The 23,594-nt window shown below is 40.8% G+C and overlaps 1 protein-coding gene and 1 pseudogene across 4 annotated transcripts in view; one reads left to right on the top strand and one right to left on the bottom strand.

The window, feature by feature from the left end:
* The window catches only part of SYT9 (synaptotagmin 9), a 192,717-nt gene that overhangs the window by 149,794 nt on the left and 19,329 nt on the right, over nucleotides 1-23,594 (bottom strand). The window lies entirely within an intron of this gene.
* On the top strand, nucleotides 5,267-6,565 carry LOC137771590 (PC4 and SFRS1-interacting protein pseudogene; annotated as a pseudogene).

Genomic DNA, 23,594 nt, shown 5'->3' with positions numbered 1-23,594 from the left:
AGGAAACTGAATCAATGTGGAAACACTGTATTAGAATAAACCTTAAAGATCATCCAGAACTATCTATGTCAGAATTCCTACATCAACAATCCCTTCCACGTGACCATGAGGGCTTCACTGAATACATTATTTTCTGTATTTTTTTAAACTTAAAACAATGAACATGTATTACTTTGCAATTTTAAAAGGTAATAATAACAATAATAAAATTTTTGCATTAAAAAATTACAGAACTCTGGAGTTATCCAGTGAAGGGGAACTTAGCCCCCCACACACCTCAATAGCCCAGAGGGTGACCCTTATCTTGGATAAGAAGCACATAATAGACGTTAGGCTACAATTAGATGCTTTGGTGTTTAAATGATTGAACTAAGTTGTTTGGGAGATGCGATCTTGCAGAGACCTTGCTCTAGTTACACTGTAGGCACCAAAGCACAGTAGTTAGAAACACAAGTTCTAGAAACACACAGTCAAGGTCTTGCAGCCCACATCAGTTGTGCAACATGAGATAAATCTCTCAGCATCTTGTTTTCTCATAGTAACGTTGGGACATTAATACTATTTACCTCTTGGAGTTGTACTGAGTGCTTAGAAAGGTACTGGCAGTCAATAAACATAAGTTACTGTTTTTTGGTTATTTTCATGAGGTGTCTCAGGATTCAGCCACTCCATATCTAGACTTATTCTTACTGCCAAGAAGTGGTCACCATGGTTAGTGAATAGCGAGGCTTCCCACAGCTTTATGAAATGGGCTGGTAACAAGCAACCGTTAGGCCCCAAATGGTGCTTATTGAGCTGAATTACTGAGAACAAGAGAAGCAGCTTCTGTGGAACACCTGATATTTGCTAAGGACCAAACCAGGGGTACCAAATAAATAAGACTAGACCCTGCCCTCAAGGAGCCACTAGTCCTTTTAGTAATGCTATTTACAATTCACAAAGTGCTACTGAAACCAAGAAGTGAGGGATATGTAACCCAATGTGGGGTTCAGAGAAGGCATCCCATAAAACAGGAGTGAGCCAGGTCCTCTTATAACCACTTCTCTTACACAAAGGTAAAACCCAGGTCACTTGGGCATTGGTCACTTGGTGGTCAAAAGCCTTCACCAGAAGAAGAGAAGGCCACGGCTTCTGCATATGGCCCCCATGTTGCAGAGGGCACAACTTGCTCAACTGTACATGGAGGCCCCAGTAAAGACCTGGCATGTTCCAAGGGCTCTTGGACCAGCTTTGCCACCATTTATATTTTGTGACCTTGGGTAAGTCACTGCCCCTCTATGGTCTTCCTCATCTATCATAAAGGGCCTGGGAATGGCTCTCACATTCTGTGGTTCCCATGAACTTGCCAAGTGACCTTGAATTCACAGCAATGTCTGTCTAGAGCTAAAGCCATTGTAATAATTCCTATTAGTGACCACAAGCCAGTGGGTGCTCTCCAACTGGAGGCTATGTTTTAGGGCCATTCTTGATTTTCGTTCTTGCAGCAGACATGAGGTTCTCTAAGCTCATGGAAAAATACTGGCTCCTAGTGCAAATTGCAAGGATTAAGGAGCATTAACTTGGGCCCGCAGGAGCCATAACATTATTAAGGTACTGAGCCAAGTAAACAGAGCACGCTACGACCTTAACTCTAAGAAGCCCATGGACTGGTAAAATGAATTAAGTCATGGTAATTGGCAAATGGCATAACTGCATTTTCCTTGCAATTGACATAAAAGGAGGAGCATATTTAATAGGACCGTGTCTCTTGCCCTGTTGGGCTGCACCCCGCAGGCCTACAAGGCCTGTCCCTGCCCAGCTTCAAGACTGAAGAAAGAGCCCAGAGTCAGCAACAGAGGCATCAATGGTCTAATGGATAGGGGGAGCTTACATGTCTGAAGCAAGGTCCTGGAGTGACTCCCCACCGTTTGTGGCCAAGAGCAGGGCACGGCGTCAGGCTTGGCTCCAGGGGCCAGAGTGGTGGTGGGGGGGGGGGTGGTTACCAGTTATAGGGAGAATTGACGTCAGGTTGGCTCATCAGTTACCAGGGAAACCAGCAGAGGGGCGTGCCTCTCACCGCCCCTTTGATAAGCTATTGCGAATGATCATTAGCTAGCACCCGGGGCAAGTATGTAGGAAGGTCAGTCCTCTGAGTAGCGTGTAGGTGAAGCAGGCACTGGGCAAGCAGGGGATGTATAGAAAACAGTCATCTTGAATGGTCCGACCATACAGGCCCTCAGATCCTTTCCTCAGAAGGCTGCCCAGGTGATTCTGCCTATGTTAACGAAGCAGCTGGCCTAAAATTAGCATTGAGAGAACACTTTCTGTTGCACCTTCTATTTGTAAAGTGTGACCAGCGCCTCTTCACACTGCCATCACCCCTCTGCCTTAACCAGATGGAGCAGGGGCTGCTCAGGCTACGTAGTGATTGGAGCTGCAAACATAAGAACTGGGTTTTGGTTCTTGTGTCCATAATCCCTGACCTCCCAATCCTGTTGCACCCGGGCCCCTGCTGTCTGCATAACAGGAAGGCTCAGGAACTATCCTCAGGTTTGCAACTGGGTTTCCATTCTCTTTTCATTCTCTACAGAAATTATTTAATTGGGAAAAAAAAAATCCATGTAAGAAAATATTTTACCACTTCTAATGCAGCTTCATTAGAAGTGCTTGCAAAATCTACAGTGTTTTCTGTATCATGGGATTCTGGCCTGTGCAAAGTAAATGAAAACACTCAGATGTGCTAGTATTCTTGAGAAATAATAGAAAATCTGATGTGCAGGGTTTTAGACAATGGGGACTTTTTACCTGAAAAGAACACCATGACACAAATCTTAAGAACATGTGGGGACCAGACACAGGCCCAAGAGGTCAGCAACCTTCCTTGGTGTGTCTGCGGGAAATGGGAGCCCAGGTCCAGCCAGCAGTGGAGGGAGATGGGAGTGGGTACCTCGGAGGCCTGGTGTCCAGCTCTCTTACTTTCTATAAGACTCTGGGCTGCCTGCAACCTCTTCTCTTTAGAAGCCATTTCTCACCTCTAAAATGGGGGGAGAAATTCCTCCCCACCTGGCTCTTTTGAAAATTAGGTGCACTTGAATCCGTAGGAGCGCTTTCAAGTAGTGTTGCTTAAAATTCTTTTTAAGCCGAGCACTGCTGCATTGGCCTAAGAATTCACACCTCCCACAGGACCCCTTTCCAAACTCTGTTAGAGTTTCCCAGGTTAGATCTGGTCTTGCTTTGATCCAATTAGTCTTTAAACCTATCATCTACCCTGTGGAACAAGATCAAAAGGTTTCTGACAACCACCTTTATGAACCAACATTTAGAAAAAAATCTCTCAAAGCAAGGTGTAATGTTAGGGTGGGAATGCTTCTTCCGACTCCTGGCTCCCCTGAAGAGTGACTTTTCCCTAAATGCTCCTGGTCACTTCTCCCACCTCTTCCTGCTCCATTCAGTGGAGAAGTGAGTTACTCAACCAGACAGCTCAGGGTGGCCCTACCTCTCCCTTCTACTTGATATCTGTCTGCCTGGTAAGTCTGTTACTGCTCTGGACCCCAGAATTACACAGACTCAATCTCCTGTTCTTCCTCAGGCATAGCTGGACACCTGGAGGACAAGGCCTTGACCCTTACACTTACGGCCTGGCTTAGAGCAGTCCTGGGCACATGCTCTCTGTGTCTATACAGGTAAGGCCAGAGGACGGCCAGGCTTCCATGAGCATGAAGGGAATTACATGGGCAATACTTTTCTCATAGCACAATAGTTCGGTAAGAGACAGGATATATGAGGAAATGACGTGGAGTCTGGGTGTAGACTTGTTTTTAAACACACGAGAGACATATAGTTATGGTTATGGCCAACATTAACCCTAGAAATATCTCTCCTGAGAAACAGTTCCAAGCCACAAGGCTACTTAAAGTCAGAACAGAAAGTGGACTCCTGGTTCAAACTCTTCCCTATTTTTTTTTTCTCCTCTGTCTGCCTTGAACCTTGGTCCATGACTAAAGACACATACTCTCTTATAACATATAACCTCTTACTACCTTGGACTTCTATGCTTGACATCCTAATGTACCCCCAGGTCATGAATCTGCCTGTGCTAAAAGCATGATCAAGCTTAGACTATCAGCACTTGATTAAAAGCATGAGCTCTTTTGTCTCTGTATTTAACCGTCAATTTTCTAAAAATTGTGTTTTTTAAGTCAATTTCCTTTTAGTAAATATTTCATGCTGCTGAAATGAAGATGGTTTCTTTTAAAACGCTAATTTTCATCAGTAGTCATGGATAGAAATTGGCATTTATTCCTCATCAGAATGATGAATAATACTGGTATATGACCAAGAAATGTAGTAATTGTTCTAAAGAGCATTGACAAAAAAGACAAAACCCTTTAATTTCAATACAAATTACTCTTAATTTTAACTGGAAGATACCAACTCTTCTCAGAAGCATTCTCTTTAGGACTGCCCTCTCCATGAGTCACAGAAATTCTGCCTGATGGCCGTGGACAAAGCCACAGCTATGAGCAAGCACTGCTGGTTTTTCCTAAGACATTTCTGCAATTCTCACTTCTCTATAAACCAGGTAGGTTTCTTTTTTCACTTTTTTTTATTGTGGTACAATCTACATAATATTTATCATTTTCACCATTTTTAGGTGTACAGTTCAGTGCCCTAAGTACAATCACATTGTTATGCAGTCATCATCACTATCCATCGGTACAACTCCGTCATCATCCCATACTGAAATTCTATCCGTATCAAACAATAACCTCCCATTCTCTTCTTCCCCAACCCCCAGCTCCTGGGAACCACTCTTCTGCTTTCTATCTCCATGATAAATCAAGTAGTTTGCCTCACCATAATGAAAGCTGGTTACAAGATAGGCCCCAAAGTACATAGAGAAGAACTGGAGATGATCACAGCCAGAAAGCACAGGTAGGCTGCTAGATGAACACTGAGAAAAGAGGAGAGTCTGGGGCACATCCCAAATGATGCTTTGAGACTGAAGTAGGGAAAGGGGCCACAAACAGGTGTTCCACTAACAATCTCCTGGTCCCCTGATCCTGGATGGAAATGTACTCTCCTGAGGATGCACAGAACTGTTCCCACTTTTCTGGGACTCATCAGCATCGTGTACCACTAAGGGTCCAAGTGGCATTGCCATGGGACACTCTCTATACAACCTGGGCTTGAGATAGGAAAAGTTTTTCCCTAAAGACCAAACATGTGAGCACTGGATACAGGAGTAAAGAAGACTCCAGGAGCCGCGCGGGAGCAGCGCAGCGACGGCGGCGGCAGCGGCGGCGGCGGTTGCTATTCGGAGCCGTTGAGACGCCTCTGCGGCAGCTGGTGGCGCAGGTGGCTTGCGTGGACGCGGGCAGAGGCGGCCGGCCCGCCACCGCAGCCTCAGCGCCCGCGGCCCCGGCAGGCGCGTCGGGACACCCCGAGGCATCCTCCCCCTCCCGCCGCCGCGGGAGCCTCGGCTGCCGTCTGCCCTCCCGCATCCCCTCGCAGTCCGCACCGCCACACCTCCTCCCTGTGCTCGGACCCCCGGCCTCGCCCCCGAAACATGACTCGCGATTTCAAACCTGGGGACCTCATCTTCGCCAAGATGAAAGGTTATCCTCATTGGCCAGCTCGAGTAGATGAAGTTCCTGATGGAGCTGTAAAACCACCCACAAACAAACTACCCATTTTCTTTTTTGGAACTCATGAGACTGCTTTTTTAGGCCCAAAGGACATATTTCCTTACTCAGAAAATAAGGAAAAGTATGGCAAACCAAATAAACGAAAAGGCTTTAATGAAGGTTTATGGGAGATAGATAACAATCCGAAAGTGAAATTTTCAAGTCAACAGGCATCAACTAAACAATCAAATGCGTCATCTGATGTTGAAGTTGAAGAAAAAGAAACTAGTGTTTCAAAGGAAGATACTGACCATGAAGAAAAAGCCAGCAACGAGGATGTGACTAAAGCAGTTGACATAACCACTTCAAAAGCTGCCAGAAGAGGGAGAAAGAGAAAGGCAGAAAAACAAGTAGAAACCGAGGAGGCAGGAGTAGTGACTACAGCAACAGCATCTGTTAATCTAAAAGTGAGTCCTAAAAGAGGACGACCTGCAGCTACAGAAGTCAAGATTCCAAAACCAAGAGGCAGACCCAAAATGGTAAAACAGCCCTGTCCTTCGGAGAGTGACATGGTAACTGAAGAAGACAAAAGTAAGAAAAAAGGGCAAGAGGAAAAACAACCTAAAAAGCAGCTTAAAAAGGATGAAGAGGGCCAGAAGGAAGAAGATAAGCCAAGAAAAGAGCCAGATAAAAAAGAGGGGGAAAAAGAAGTTGAATCAAAAAGGAAAAATTTAGCTAAAACAGGGCTTACATCAACCTCTGATGCTGAAGAGGAAGGAGATGATCAAGAAGGTGAAAAGAAGAGAAAAGGTGGAAGAAACTTTCAGACTGCTCATAGAAGGAATATGCTGAAAGGCCAACATGAGAAAGAAGCAGCAGATAGAAAACACAAGCAAGAGGAACAAATGGAAACTGAGCACCAAACAACATGTAATCTACAGTAATAAAAAATATATCTCATTTTGGGCTCAAAGCATTAATCCAGTTACTGAGAAGAGAATACAAGTGGAGCAAACAAGAGATGAAGATCTTGAGACAGACTCATTGGACTGAATTTCCCCCTCCCCCCCTTGATGGAAGAATGTTCCAGATTCTAAATTGAGGACTTCATTAATGGCATTATTACTGTGTTATGATTGTTAAAAAACATTTCCTGTAAGATACACACTACATATTAAGGTCGGCCATCATTCCTGTTAAAAGATTTTTACCAAGCTTAAAATGAAGCTTTGTGTTTGAAAGTTATAATAAGCTCAGATGAAGATGGTGGTTGTACATTATTTCATTTAGAAAATATAAAAATTCATTTTGTTTTGAAGCTAGGTGTTAAACTGGAGTAGCTACTATACCCCCGGAGAATGGGGCAGTTGTGCCCTTCCCTTGACATTCCTTTGTTGTTCGGTTCTTTAGAAGATTAATAATTGTTTTTTAATCCTGAGAGATTAAACAGTAGACTTGTTAAGAAAACAAACATGAAACTGTAACCAAAATTTTAAAATAAAGTTTTTTAAAAGAAGACTCCAAACAGCAACAGTAGAGAAGGCAAGGTTCTCACACTTAAAGGGGTAGAAGAAACTGAGGCTGGATCACTAGTGGTAGATCAGGCAGGAGCCTACAGACAGAGCAGAGATTAGCAGGAAGCCAAGGCAAGGAGAACAGGGACAGCATCCGAGGAGAGAAACAGCAAAAGCAGCAAGTATGGATTAGAGGGATGACAAAAGCAGCAGGCTCAGCTGAAAGACAGCAAAGCCAAAGGAAGTGTCTCATTTTATGTGGGATATTATTCTCCTCCATATCCTCCACGGGAGACTCACAGGAAAATACAAGAAGTAGAATGACAGGGGCCCTTCCCACCCCTTGGCAGGTAAAGGCTGCTGATACAGCAAGCCTACATATAAAATACGGTAAAGGAGATCCACCTAGGCCCACGAGTTGGTGATATTCAGGGAGATATTTGGGTTAATAATAAATGAAACAGAAATAAGTCTTGAAACTATCGGAGAGGATGAGACATTACTATTATAAAAATTGAAGAGAATTACTAAGCAAGGGGAAGATTGATGGAGTTAGGTTTTTAACAAATGCACATTAACTCCGTAGCTTCACTAAATACCAATACTAGACAGGTACATAGTCCCTTCTCAACCCTTCTGCCAAAGTACTTCGGATGAAGTACCCCACAGAGCCTGGGGTTCCTCCTGGGTTTTCCCAGGGCCCTAACATACTGATTCCCACTGCTGTGACTCTGGGAGTCTGTGTCAAAAGACCTTTGGACAACCTCGCAGAATTAAGTCTAAGGAGCATCTCTGCCATTTGCCATGCTATCATGAGGCTTTCTTCTACTGTAAACATAGGGACTGGTATATGTCACTTGGAAGGCATGGCACATCAGAGCTTAAACAACTCCACTTTCATAAATAACTTATAAAAAATGTACAAGGAAACGGGATGAAAGCATAAGGTTTTTGATCATCTTTATAACTTACATACTACCTTGGGAATTTCTGCATGTTTCCTGCTTTATAATTTGTTAGAAACTAGAAGGGAGCCCCTTTCTCATTGCCCCAAAATGAGAAAGAAGTTACAATTAGGTGTCATCACTATTAATCAAGTTAGGTATAAAATAAGGGTGCAGATTATCTCAAGGTGAAGAATGTTATGAGTGAGGAGTTTGACCCCTTTCTAAGACAGGGAGTCACTCAATTACTTCTCACATCTTTGAACAGTTAAGGATTGAGACCACAACATCAGTGAACTGAGAAGTCAATGTGGATAATTACATTCAGTTATTACTGAATGTTATCTTGAGAAGAAGTAAGTGAACTCTGCTGAAAACCCATTCTGACTAGTGTTTGTCACAGAGTTCTGAAGCTTCCACTTATGAACTTATAAAAAGAAACATTAAATTAATATGGGCATTGAAAGGAGAGAGAAACCTACCTGATCTTTTGCCTCAAAATTCCCCTAAAATCGGGTCTAGGGATAGCTTGTGCTATAGACTGAGTGTCTGTGTCCCCACCAAAATTCATATGTTAAATCCTAACAACACCCAATGTGATGGTATTAGGAGGTGGAGTCCTCACGAAAGGGATTGGTTCCCTTATTAAAGAGACCCAGGAGAATTCCCTCATCCCTTCACTCACATGAGAACACAGAGAGAAGGCACCTTCTATGAGGAAGTGGGCCATCCCCACACACCGAATCTGCCTGCACCTTGATCTTGAACTCCAAGCCTCCAGAACTGTGAGAAATAAATTTCTGTTGTTTGCAAGCCACCTAATCTATGGTAATTTGTTGATAGCAGCCCAAACGGACTAAGACAACTAGGTCCCTTGAGGAGGTAGTAACATAATCCAATGGCTTGAGTAAACTCATATACTATGGTGTCTTCTTGTTTCTTAATGTTCAAACTCCATAGTCAGATGAGGGGGAGGGTGTGGAAATGATGGTAAAGGGGAAAAACTATGAGAAGTGGGAGGAGAGAACAAAAGATTTACCCATACTAAAGTATTCTGTGGTAGATGTCTGCCTTCTAAGACAAAGTTGGATGTAGAGCAGAGACAAAAAGCAGTAGAGAAGCTAGGAAACATAGAGGATTAATCTAGAAGGCCACCCAAAATATAAAACTGATAAAACAGAGGGCAGGAAATTCTCATAAAGATAAAATAACATTTCCCAGAGTGAAAGGACATAAGGTTTTTGATTACAGTAAATGTCTCAGGAAATGCTGGGCAAGGTGAATGAAAAAGGGCATACACCCAGACACATTGCTGTGAAATTTCAAAATCTGAAGGCTAGAGAGAGCACCATGGAGACATCTAGATGCAGGCTGCCTTCGGACTTCTTTTAAGCAATTCTATAATGCAAGAAGACCATAAAACAGTACCGTTAAAATTCCAACAGAAAATGATTTTCATTATAGAATGTATGCTCAGCCAAATCATCCATAAAAATGAGGGCAAAATAAAAGCATTTTTAGAAATGCAAGGACTGGTTATTTATATCCTATGCCCGTCTTCTGAAAAGTTTACTTGACGATGTACTCCAGCTAAATGAAAAAAAAAATGGAATTGAAGAAAGAGAAAGTAGGGAAATGAATAAAAGTGTACCTAACTTTTAAGTGCCAGTAGTATGGGGTCCCAGGACATCAGCTCTGTGGAGGTTAGAGAATATTTCTAGATGGAAGCAGAACTCCTAGGAAGAATACCATCAAGAAGAAAGTGGGCTCCCAATATCAAATGTATGATTGAGACACTGGGTATATTTAATAACTTAGAAATATGCTTCTCTTTGTTTACAAAATATCCTAAGTATTTTATAATAGAAAATATTATAAAATAGTCTAAGAAACACAAAATGCCAAAAAAGAAAGTAACAGTCAAATATCCAACCAATTAAAATATGACCAGATTTTGAACAATTGACAGCATACAGCTAAAGACTCTGGATACAGAAACTGAACGCTTCAGGAGGCACAAGATTAACAATATAAAACTGTGCCTCCTTTCCCGAGGGTCCAATCACACTTCATGGTTCATTAGTTACTAATTTTTACAAAATCACAATATTGTAATAGCAATAACAATAGCTTCACCTTTGAGTGCTTAACAAGTGCCAATGCTGTGATAAGCATCACTTATGTGCTAATTCATAAAACCCTATGATTATCACAATTTAACAGATGAGGAAACCTAGGTACAGAAAGGTAAAGCAAGTTGCTGAAGGCTATTCTTAATCACCGTACTCTTAACAGTAGAAGCTAATAATACTCTTAGCTAATGTGGTGGTACCAGTTAATTGAAAAAGTCACTTAACAGAAAAAACCACCCCCCCACCCTTATACCTGAAATATCTTATTTTAACGTAAACATTTTATTCGAACCTAAAATATTAATTTACCAATCCTTTGGTACAGGGTGAAGTTATTTTCTTTGAATATGAGTTCTTTGATTATAGTTTTGTGTTGTCTTTCTTACATCAAAAACACCCATAATGCAGTTTGCGCTCAACTCGAGTTTGTTTAAAGTAGAATAAAAAGTTAAAGATATTTGTGAAGCAATCTGAGAATCCTTTTAGATTTTTATCATTGTTTTCAACCTTTCATAAATGCTCCTCCACTCCTAATTCAGCACCATTTAAAAAAATAAGGCCTTTACTGAGTCTTAGAAGCATTCGATTCTGTTTTCACAGAAACAAGTCTCTTTTAGTATTTATATTTCATCAGTATACATAATATTTAATTAAATTATATAATCGCAATAATAAGTACAACCAGAATAAACAAGTTTTGGAACAAAAATAACTGCTTCTTTGTAAGCATTCAGCTTAATTTATGGGAGCAGGAATGAAAGGGAATAGCAGTGAATAGCCGGCTGTCTGTGAGCACCCAGCCTGTAACAATATTTACTGAAATGTTTTCTAGAAGAAACTGAAAGCTCTGTTAATTACAGCTAGTTAGATAACTGGAAGTTGGTTAAGAAAGCTTCAACTGTACCATAAAACACAATTTGTTGATATGTAATGTTTAGAATTAATATATAGACAAAACATAGATGACTTTATAAGTATAATACAGGATGTTATAATAGCATAAAAGTCAACCAATATCCTCATTTTACAAAGTAGAAGATCCAGAGATAATGTCCAAGGTTGATACAAAAGGAAATGGAAATTTAAAAAATATTTTTAGAGTCTAAAATGTAACCAACAAAAGAACTCAAAATAACATAATGAATAAAGATTGGAGACAGGAAAATTCCTCATCTTGTTTACAAATATTGTGAAGTTCGTAAATAAAAAAAACTGAAGTGCAAGTGTATTACAGTATTGAGGTAATTACCAGAAACCTAAAACTAAAAAAGATTAAATGAAAATGGTTGCCTCTGAGAGTGGACCCACAGGTAAGAAAACTTTTCTCTTTTTTTCAGTAGTGTGTGATTTTTTTTAACATTGTGTATATATTACTTGGATACTTAAAATTAAAAATAAAATGTGGAGATGTTAAATGAAATATAAATAAAGAAAACATACTTTAAATTAGGAAGCTGAAACATCCCCAACTCTGACTAATGAGGATCATTAGGGCCCAGAAGGGGCTCTGTCTCAACTGAAACAGACGCCAAAAAACACCGAAAGCACTGGGAGGGCTTCTGCATTCCGAAACTTTCCACAGCACCGCCTATGAGCTACCCTGGGGTGGAGGACCCAGATGGCTGCCCAGGAGCCCCCGGGTCTGTGCCTGCGCACAGCGCCCCGGGAGGTGCGCACGGGAGCAAGTGCTAATTAGGCACTGCCTGTCAACCGGCACGTGAAGCTCGCTCAGGGTGCCTAGCCTGCCATCTGCCTACCTGCCTCCCTCTGTGAACTCACACTCCAATACCTACCTGGCCAAAGGGTATTTTATACAAGCCCTTCATCATGGCTCCATTTTTTTGCTCTGAACCTGAACCATGGAATCAGCTGCACATACACTAAGAGAGTTTCTCTATATGGCGACTCGGCTTGAAAAGAAAAAATAGAAAGATGGCATCAATGCTGTGAAACAGGTTTGGGGTCTCCCTCCAGCCAAGAGATTGCTTGGTTTCACTTTACTCTTTTTATATTATGCAAAAAGTTGCTTTTTCATTTTATAAATGTGTATTTTTACGACAGTATTAGGAAAGACGCTTTCTTACTCAAATTAAGAATCAGTGGACACCATAAAAATTTTAACTTGAGGAAGTATTTGAGAGACTGTAGAAGATCTCTCATGGCTGAAATAGCAGTTGAGTTGCTGGATTACACAACCAATATCCACAGCAGGAAAGAACAATTAGCAGCTTAAAGCAATTTTGTGTTTATATTCGTTAGGTAAGCAAAGTTCTGTTTAAGGAGGTCCCTGTGCTATAATTACAAGGGTCAGTACAGAAAATATTGATAGAGCCCAGGTCCCTACAGTGGGAAATTCAAACACACCTCAGGAAATGCTCTTGGAGCACAGAATGAAATGCACAATTTGCTTGTAAGCATAACAGCCAGAAAATAGGAAGAAAGAATATGATTGTGCATTGGAGGCATATTATTTACAACCTGACTATCCAAAAATTCTGTCAAAAATACAACTTTCCACAGCACTGTCGGCTTTAATAAGAATTTACAGAAGTGTGGCTCAAATCCTAGTATCTTCAAATGTGGCAGATAGCCTCAAACTTCCAGTTCCAAGAACTTACAAACTGCAAATAAATTCTATATCTGGCTTTAGGCAAATGAATAAAAAAATCTATTCTAGTGGCCACAGCCAGGCTGCTATCAGATTTTAATTGCAAGCTGGTGTAGACAAAAATGGAAAAGTAAGAAACAATAATATCATAATTGTATTTGAAAGGACTTCTTGAATGGAGAGTGTCAAAGTATCAAAAACAGTTTTGCTGAAATCAGTAGGATGCAACACAAGAGAGGTAACTTTACATGTCAGAATGTCTACTGATGCAAAACACAGAGCTGGCAAAGAACATGAGTCATAAATAGTTTCCCAGACATGACAGGGGAAACCTGTTCTGTTGGATCTGACCTTATCTGTTTAGGAATTCCTCTTCACTCTGATGCCCAGGGGCAGGACACATTTGTCAGGCATGTTCCCGCTATGCTCTAGTTTAGAAGAGCTGCATTTTATGCCAATATGAAAATGTGCCTGAATATTCTATCTGTGCTCCTGTGTAAAAGCAGGGATGCATCCAGTCACATGTCTGCAAGCTCAGAAAACTTGCCCCTATTCAGTAGAGGGCTAGAGCCAGCTCACAGCAGCTCGAAAGAGCCAATTGTTAAATTTTCAGGAATTTTGATAGCTTGGTATTAAACATAGCCATTACTTAAAAATTAAATTATATAAACTTACAATTATATAAATGATATTGAAAACAAAGGTAATAAACATTCAAAAGTCACCATTTCCTACTCATTTGACTACATTTTACAATTATCTGTGCTCTCAAGGTGATTTATGTATATCGTATCTGTATGGTGCAAATAACTATTATATAATGTTGTGGTTCTGCACATCTCTTCCCAGCTCTGCATTCAGTGACATAATGTTGGTAGATTGAAAGGGGCTATGGTGGGAAAATTTACATCACAGATATTTCAAACACCACAAATCAGGGCTTGATTTATTATTTTGTTGAACTCGTCTTAAGAAAGTGGTGGAGAAATTGTCAACAGATTAAAAGTGTGTCATGTCTGTAGCCATTACATTGTGAATAGCACAAAAGATTGAAGATAAATTCTTCCAGTATTCTGAAAACTATTACTCAACTCAACAAAGAAGCTGCTCACATTATTGATGAATGGGTGCAGTTATGACGTGTTGCTGTTGCTTTACTTTTACCTTACTTGTTCACATAAATGAAACTATCAACCACCCTGTATGTTGGAGCTATTGCAACCACAGTTTGCTATGGATACAGAAGTCTGACAGAAATCAAGACAAACATTCTATGAGAATCAATTGTAATGTAATCAATAAACTGTAGTGTATATTTTATTATGAATTGTATGGTGCACATCCTTTACATCAGTAAAATTTATAATAAACTTGTGTGTGTATTATTTATGCATACATTTTTAACTCTGGAGAACTGGCTGTCATACAGGTAGCAGTACACTGCTGCCCTCAATTCAGGCAGCATGGAGACTAACTTTCTCAAGAAACTGTACTGAATTAAGTTTCTTCCAATATGTCTCATTGCTCTTTATATAAGATCTGGACCTGATGCAAAATTACCATTTTGTGCACAAAAGATTTGCCTCATGAGTCCTGCTTTTACAGCATAAGTGGCTGTCACCAGATGGCAACAGAGTTGGGCTTGACCCTGAGCAGTTAGATATAGAGGAAGATCAGAAATTTCTGGGCCACAATCATATAAAAAATTAAACTGCATAAAAAACAACTAAATAATTCCTATATTCCTCTAACTGGCTAATGCTCTTCACAGCAGATGATCTTATCTTTAAAGCAATAGTTCTGAAATTTATGTGTGCTTGATAATTGCCAGGGAAGCTTGTTAAAAGTATAGATTCCTAGGCTGTGCCTCCAGAGATCCTGATTCTGGGTGAGGCTCAGGAATTTACATTTTAAATAAACACCCTCAGGCATCTCTGAAGGCAGGGGGCTCTGATTCAATTTGAGAAATGCAGTATTATGAGACACTTCAAACATGAACATAGTAGCTTATCTAAGTTCCCCACTCCTTTCTTAAGCAGACTCTAACCGGCCCCACCAAGCTGGCCACGAGGAGGTATCTTCCTTCCTCCCTGGCTTTTCTCTTCAACTGACATGAACCTCACCCCGACCCTTTCACCAATTTGGTTTCTTTGTTCCCAGTGAAAAAAAGGACTTCGTTGGTTATCATAAGCAGCCTCATGAAAAATCTTGCTGAAGTCAAGGGTGACTCTACCAATAATGGAAGCATAGGAAATTTACTATGACTTGGTTTTAATAAGCCAACTCTGGGGCACCTTTTCTTTTCTAGGTGCTCACAAACCATCTGCTAAATTGGCTTAGGACTCTGCCAGGGATGGACACCAAGCTCACAAGCCTTGAATTTCTAGATTCCACATATCCTCCACTGTGAGGACTGGGCCACCTGCCCAACTCTATCTGCTGGCATTGTTCCTGCCTCCATTGGATGTCTCCTGGCATCTGTTATCACTGCCTCTCCCCAGGCATGGAGATGTCTTCCTTCTTGGTTTGAACATAAATTAATACATTTCTGATCATTCTTTGGATGTTTCCGAAGAACTAATTCTTGCCATCAGCATTCTCGAAAATAACTTCATGGCATATGCCCCTTGAAAGTTCCTAGATATGCATGTGCCTGGTCCCCTCATTTGTGTGCCCATAACCCTTTAAATTTGTGCTCATTGGCACTAATTTCCATGCTGGTGGGGTCTTCCTCCTCTTCTCCACTTTTAAGAGTCAGAATGTGAGACTCTAAAAGATCCTTTATGTTTCTCATTCCTCTTGAGCTATCTGGAATGACTACAGTTCAAGTCAAATATAATATCAAGTGAAATTATACGATAAAGAACCACCCTCTATAAAGCAGATACCAGTATTGCTGTTCTGGTTCCACTCGGAGTAAGGCGCAGCTTCAGTTTCAACCCTTAGGTCCACGTGTAGCCAGGAAGCTGCTGCAGATTCTCAGAACTCAGTAAAACAGAGTTAAACCACTGTGCAGATTCAAGAACTTAGCTCGGTTTGGGACTGGCTTTTCTCTGCCACTTAAATAAAGTGCAGCATTCCTAGCTTTTAACAAGTTTACAGCATCACTGGCACAGTGTCCTTCTTAGCGAATCTCTCCATGCCACTGAATCAGAACTGTTCAACACAAAATATTCTGGGCATGAATTCCAACAAGCTGATGATAAAGTTCTGCAACAGAAATATTTGTTTTCACATTGAAAACCCAAATCCAGTATGTACTCTGGGGGAAGGAATAGTACCTTTCAACAAAGCATACTCTAAATCCTTAAGGTATTATCCACTAAGCCATACTGCCCATATGATTGACGCAATACATATTATAATACCAACAAAATTACTTTACTATTGCAAAAAAATGTCCTTCCATTCTTGTTTGAGAAAACCCTTCAGATTCATAAGACCCAGAAACAAATGAATATCATCTTCCAATGGTCATTTTTTATTTTCAGTTATTATTAAGCTGATTTTTGGTTTTAAAAGGACAACAGGGAAGGCTAGACATGGGCACTTTCTGACAAGTCTAAAGAGGATGTCCTGTAGCACACAGCACGCAAGGAACTCCCATTTTGAAGCTACACTAATATCTTCTAGGTTTTGGAAATGCAATTCTGTGCCATAACGTGATGACAGTGACCAGAATTCAGCCAGAAACATGTAACTAGACAGGTTATTCATTCATTCTTTCATCTACTCAAACATTTATCAAGTACTTTTTATGCTTCAGTCACTGGTTAAATGAGGGGAATAGAAGGATGAATAGAACACAGCCCTTCCAACAAAGCGTTCACCATCAAATGAAGGAGGCAGATGCAGGGACAGAAAATGTTTTAACTGCTGGAACAGTGATAGGGAGAAGAGCACAGAGAAACCAGGTGAAAGAGACCCCAAGGAAAGTGTTAAAAGGATGATGAGTTAGAATCCCCAGGAAGAGAGGGGTCAGGAGAAGAGTCATGGTAGGCTGGAGGACAGTTTAAGTATGGAGGCAAGCAACTGCACGGCACACCCTACTGTTAGTGTAAAGCAAGGGAAGGCACATCGTGTGACTGGATTCATCTCTCATAGGTCACTAAGGAGCTTGGATACGATCCTTTGGCTGCTTGGGATGCTGAAGAATTTTACAAAGGAAGGCAGCAGGGTCAGATCTGCTTTCTAGAAAGACCACTTTGGCTTCTGTGGAGGCTCAATTTGGGTGGTTAAGAACAGAGGCAGTCACTAGTAACTGGTAGAGAGAATTTTGTGACTCTAGAAGTACCTCTGTCAGATCCAAATTAGGGTTCCCCAAAGGAAACTCTAATGGGGGGTCAGTAATACAAATAATATCCTAACAGAAAATTTAGATGGATGGATGGATGGATACATGGAAAGACAGATATATAGATAGGTGATATGTGTGTGTGTGTGTGTGTGTGTGTGTGTGTGTGTGTGTGTGTATGTATGTATGTATATATATAAAATAGAAAACAGATATCTTCTTTAAAAAAGAAAAAGAACAGAGACAGGAAGCACATTACAAACTCCAATGATACCAGAGAAAGGTTTTTTTTAAAATTGAAGTTTAGTTAATATACAATATTATATTAGTTTCAGGTATACAATATAACAATTCAATATTTTTATAGATTATACTCCATTTAAAGTTATTACAAAAGAATGGCTATAATTCCCTGTGCTGTGCTATGTACCCTTGTTGCTTATCTATTTTATACATAGTAGTTTGTACCTTTTAATTCCCTACCCCTGCTTTGCCCCTCCCCCCTTCCCTCTCCCCATGGATAGTTTGTTCTCTATATCTGTGAGTCTGTTTCTGTTTTTTTATATACATTCATTTGTTTGCTTTTTAGATTCCACATATAAGTGATAACATAGAGCATTTGTCTTTGTCTGACTAATTTCACTAAGCATAATACCCTCTAGGTCCATCCATGTTGCTGCAAATGGCAAAATTTCATTCTTTTCTATGGCTGAGTAATATTCCATTGTATACTATATCTTCTTTATCCATTCATCTGTTGATGGACATTTGGGTTGCTTCCACATCTTGGCTTTTGTAAATAATGCTGCTATGAACATGGGGTGCATGTAACTTTTCAAATTAGTGTTTTCGTTTTCTTCAGATATATGCCCAGGAGTGGAATGGCTGAATCATATGGTAGTTCTATTTTTGGTTTTTTGAGGAACCTCCGTACTGTTTTCCACAGTGGCTACACCAATTAACATTCCCACCAACAGTGCACAATGATTTCCTTTTCCCAGACAGAGGTTTGAGGGCCTGAAATAAGGTGGTAAGCACAGAAATGGAGTGGAGAGACATATCTGAGAAACAGTTATGAGAGAACACTGGCTGGAATTGGTGACTGTTGGACAAAGGGAGGCAGGGATGTGGTGACAGATGTTTCTGGAATTACACCGAAGTTTCTGATGTGAGTAACTGGAGATGGGCGTGGTGTCACCCATCAAGATAAAAAGTACAGAAATCAGTCTGGGGTTGGGGGATATTTATTCATTCACTTAATATTTGGGGACCTACGATGTTCCAGAAATTGGTCCAGGTGCTATAAACATAATAGTGAACCAGATAGGTAAACAGACCTTACATTCTTAAGGAGGGAGGCGAACACTAAACAAGCAAAAAATCTGTCATATAAATCCAGATATGTGTCCTCCAAAGAAAAATAAAGCCAGGGGAAAAATTGGTACTTATGGGGGCTTTCTGAGAAGGTGCTGATTAAGCAGAGACTCATCGATGAAGAGAGTGGCAAGCCTTGTGGGACCTTGTGAAGAATATTTCAGGCAAAAGAACATCAAGAGTAAAGGCCAGAAGGATGACTCCAGTTTTGGACATGTTGAATTTGAGGTGACTTTTGTCTACCCAGATGGAGATATTCAGGAGGCAGTTAAATATACAGGTCTGAAGCTCAGCAGAATCTGAGCTAGAATGTGGGTTTGGAACCATCAGCATATTGGAGGCTGGCGAATCTTGAGAGTGGAAGGGACAACTGGGTAAAAGTGCAAAAAGTGAGAAAAGCAGTCGTCAAGCTAACTAATAAAAACACACCAACATTTAAGGGGCAAGAAGAAGAATAGACACCCATGAAGGGGAGAAAGAAGAATGAGATTCAGTGTTGCAGAATTCAAGAGAGGAAGAAGCAGTGATCATCATTTCAAAAACGGCAGCATTCCGATAGCTGAAATGTGGCCTGCTGGTATCAGCAATTAGCAGGCCACTGATGACTGTAGTTAGAACACCCTCAGAGGAATGGTATGTGTGGGAACTGGAGGAGAGTGGTTTGAAGAAGGTGGGAAGGAAATCCAGCAAGTATAAGACTTCTTAGGAGAAGTGTGGCTGTGAAGAGAGAGAGGTCGTTAGGAGAGGTGATGGGCAGCAGAGAGAACATCTACACTGGCAAAGTCCAGAAGCTGGCAAGTCAGGGGACGTCAGCTGGAGCAGAGCTAGCAGGCAAGGGGCGTGCCCTGAACTGGAGCAGAGGAATAGCACCCTCTGCCAGCTGGCTTTGTGCGATCCTGCCTGGAACTAATTCCAGCCTGTGACCTGGACTTTACAAGGCCAGGATGGAGCTGTTAGATTACCAGGAATTCTTCGCTCCAGTGGATGGCAAGAACCTTCAGGAGGCTCTCCCAAATCTTTCTGAGGGACCAGGTGTAACAGGAGACGCTGTAAGCAAGCAAGCAAACAGTGTTTGTCAGTTGAGGGGCCTGGCCATAAAGAAGGGGTCAGGAAGCCTCTTCTAGGTTACCTGAGAAGGTGGCCTTATGTGTGACTGCTGCATCCTGTCAGAGAAAACTCCTCATTCTTCCATTTATACCACAGGACGTCAGCCCCAGAAATTCAAAGTCAGGTCCGGTTCTGTGCATCAGGTGGGATGTGAAAGGTGAAGAAAGGGAAAACACAAGTAAGTGATGAAGATGAGAGCCCAGCTGTGTGGGAAGAAACTAACCAGACAAACAAGCATCATGAAAATATGAACTTACGAGAGATATGATCAAAGATTATACAATCATGACTGATGTACACTACAGAAACACAGATTTGGTCAACAAATCCTGAAATATCAGAATGAGAGGGCGCCACTGGAAGCAAAAGAGAAATCAAGCTCTGACTAATCAAAGGCAGCTCTGCATAGCCCAGCAGGTAATGAACTTATCATAGGACTTTATCTCAAAGGGCGTACAAGCCAGAAATAAAAATAGACTCCAAACATTTTTAGATAAATTCAGCAATAACCAAACCACAACTGTCTCTTACATGAAATTAGTTGATTTAGAGACATATCTCATCTTGGAGGTTACGTTTAGGCAGGACAAGACCTTACTTATCATTCACCTCTAAACCCTCATTCATACACTTCCCTTCGGATCACCATCAATCAGCCCATGTTTCTGGCCATGGAGCTCTCTTAGAATGGCACTTCTGCTTCTTGGAAAGCAGCCAACCTCCAAGTTCCTGTAAACAATTCCTACGATACCAGAGGCTGAACACTCTCTATTTTATTCTAATTGCCTTCACAGGAAATGCATACTGGGTTCTCTCCTCCACCTCAACTATGTTCTTCTTATGCTTTGATCCCTCTTAGATACACATAATTGAGCCATGATTACCCAACTCTGCACACCAAAATGTAAGGACAGGCAGAAGCACCAGAATCACGCCAGAAAACAAAAGAAAACAGTTGGGAATAACAAAGGCAATCACTATCATAATTTCAAAGTAAGATTTGAAATTGCTTTTTTATTTCAGACCCATATTTACAACTACTACATACCTCAAACATGCATTTCTAAAACCCAGCTCGGTCTCTCTCATTCCCTCAACCTGCTCCTTCTGCATTCTGTATGACCTAGCTGCCTATATCAGAAACCTCAGACTTCCTTTATACCTCCCTCCTATTGTTCTCCATGCCCTATGGATACCATCATAAAACAGATCACTATTACCGTTAGTATAAAATTCAAAATCTTAACGAGACCCCCTACTTACCTTTCTAACTTTCTCTCTCATCGCATAAACATTCCCCACTGTAACTCCCAAATTCAACACCACCAACCTTAAACTCATTCAGACTCCCTAAGGTCATGCGCCACTTCGAGTATTCGAGCCTCTGCATATACTTTATTAAAATCTCTCCCTCTGAATGCTGTGCTTAAACTCTCACTTCCATAACCTGTAAGAGCTTGTTTATTTCTTCTCTGGGGAAGCTGTTTTAGACACCATTCCTACCAAATTTGAGTTAGGTACCCTTCTTGTGTGCTTCCATAACACATCACACGTTCCCTGAATTGTAATTGTCTGTTCACAGTCGTCCCTGGGTATCCAGGAGGGATTGGTTCTATGACCCCGCTATGGACACCAAAATCCACGGATGCCCAAGTCCCTTGTATAAAATGGTGTAGTATTTGCATATAAACGATGGACATCCTCCCATACACTTTAAATCATCTCTAGATTATTTGTAATACCTAACACAATGTAAATGCTATGTAAATAGCTACTGGAGCACAGCAAATTCAAGTTTTGCTTTTTGGAAATTTCTGGAATTTAAAAAAATATATTTTCCATCCTCAGTTGGTTGAATCTGCAGATGCAGAACCCGCAGATACTGAGGGCCCACTGTATTTGTCTATATCCTCTACTAGAAGGTAATCTCCTTGAGGACAAGGACCACGTCCTTCTCCTTCATTATAACTTCAGCACCAAGCATAGCATTCGGCACATGACTGTCTCATAATGTAATAGCTAGATTACATTATGTTCTCACTTATAAACAGCAGCAGAAAAGAGCTAATAACAAGTTTGGAGGATAAAACGAATCAAAAGGGGATAAGATGAAGAAAGAGGAGAGAAAACAATAATGGAGTAGGGCACCAGAAGATGGGTGGAATACAAGAAGAGAGATTAATGGAAGAAGTAAAAGAAAGCAAAAATAAAGGATGAGCAGATTTTCTGAAACTCAGAGAAGTCTTTCCCCAGAGGAGTAATAAGAGAACTGGCATTGACTGAGCTCCAAGTGCCAGGCCCTGTCGCAAATCCATCACATCATTTACACCTTAAAGTTCCCCTATAAACATCATTACCTCATTTTGAAGATAAGAAAACTGAGACACCAAGAAGTTAGGTGTCCATCCCTACATGATACAGCTGGTAAGTGGTGAAGCAGACTTTGAACTCAGTTTACATGGACTGCCCAGGATATATGCTTTTACCTGGAAGTGTTCATTTAGAAATCATTTAACTGTAGAGCAGGTAGATTTGATGGTAAAAAAGGTTCTAAGCACCTAATCTTATAAATGAAGCTGTGATTTACCTTGTTATAGCTCAGCACCTGATTTTTCTCCTTTAAATTTCTATCTTATAGCTCCTCTGAGAGCAAGCAGAATACCTGAAGTTAGTAGCAGCCAAAATCCGATGTGGAACTGAAATCGGGACTATCCATTCCTCCCCAGGCCCCCCTAGGGAAATGTGTGGCCTGCAGGGAACCAGGGCACATTCTATACAATGGTTGTTCTAGCCCACCCTTTGCTACAGGCTCCAAATGTGGGGATGGGAATGCTGTTACCCCACCAACCAGCAGTCCCGGCCCACGCTACATAGTCCAGCACTGGCTTTTCCACGCTCTAGTAATACCCCTAAAATGTTAATTTCTGGAAATGAGTGGTTTGTAGCAGATAGAAGCCTCAGTTAGGGGAACTATCAGGACCAAAGGGAGATGTTTCCTAAATTGACACTAAAAAATGGGCTTGGAGCTAAAATATATATTGTGCTATTTTATATTAGGGAAAAAAGTGTTCTTTTTCCAAACTTCTGTAACAGTAAAATAGCTTTGTCATGACAGCATTCCCAGATGCAAGGGAAAGAAGGCTATTCCTCTACTGAACAAAAGCTCACACAATGGCTATTTTGCCTCAGGTTCCTTCATTTATGTAAGTTTTCCCTTTCCAGGTAGAAGCAGCATCCTTAAGGGCAGAGCTCTTGCAGCCTTCCCTTATCTTCCCTACTTTTTGAATTTACTAGGCTTTGTAGATTTTTATCTACAAATATTCTCCACATCTGGTGACAACTAATATATTTCTTGTGCATCTAAACATCAAAGTCAATACTTTCTCATGGAAGCAGATTTTTACAAGAAATTAATTTTAACTGATTCGACTCATCATCTAACAGTGGTTACCAAGGATACCAGATAGCCAAAATCACTTGGCTCCAACTTGCTTGTTAATCAAGAGATAGTAACATAAAGCTGTGAAGAATTATGGTTGTCTAAGTAATCTGTCCAGAAACAATGCCCCCTCCCAATGTCCCCAAGTCCTGAACTCAGATAAAAAACATTCCAGTCTATAATAACCACTAAAAACATGCAAAGCTGTCCCTAGAATTTGAAATTCTGTGATTAGTATTTGGAAAAATGACCACTAATGGTTTCACTTTAATTCATTTCCTGATGAAGCACTAAACTGAGAATGGCTACTCATTTGATCTTATCGATCTGAAAGCAGATGATTTTCACCATGGCAGTTAATTGAGCATTCAGGTAATCTAGCTGACTCTGTCCTAAATCAAATATCCCATCACTGTAAATGTATTAATACAAGGTAGCAGCTAACAGATGAGCCTAGAATGTGCCTTTGAGGAGCAAAGAATTAAAATGAAGACACACAAAACAAAAAATGCTCCCTCTTGCTAAAAGGTCAATGTGGATTTTTTTTAAGTATACATAAGATTAAACACTATCTAT

This window comes from Eschrichtius robustus, chromosome 11, assembly GCF_028021215.1.
Source record: "Eschrichtius robustus isolate mEscRob2 chromosome 11, mEscRob2.pri, whole genome shotgun sequence".
Lineage (NCBI taxonomy): Eukaryota > Metazoa > Chordata > Mammalia > Artiodactyla > Eschrichtiidae > Eschrichtius > Eschrichtius robustus.
Note: the sequence above shows the minus strand (reverse complement) of the source record. Positions and strands in the feature narration are given on the sequence as shown.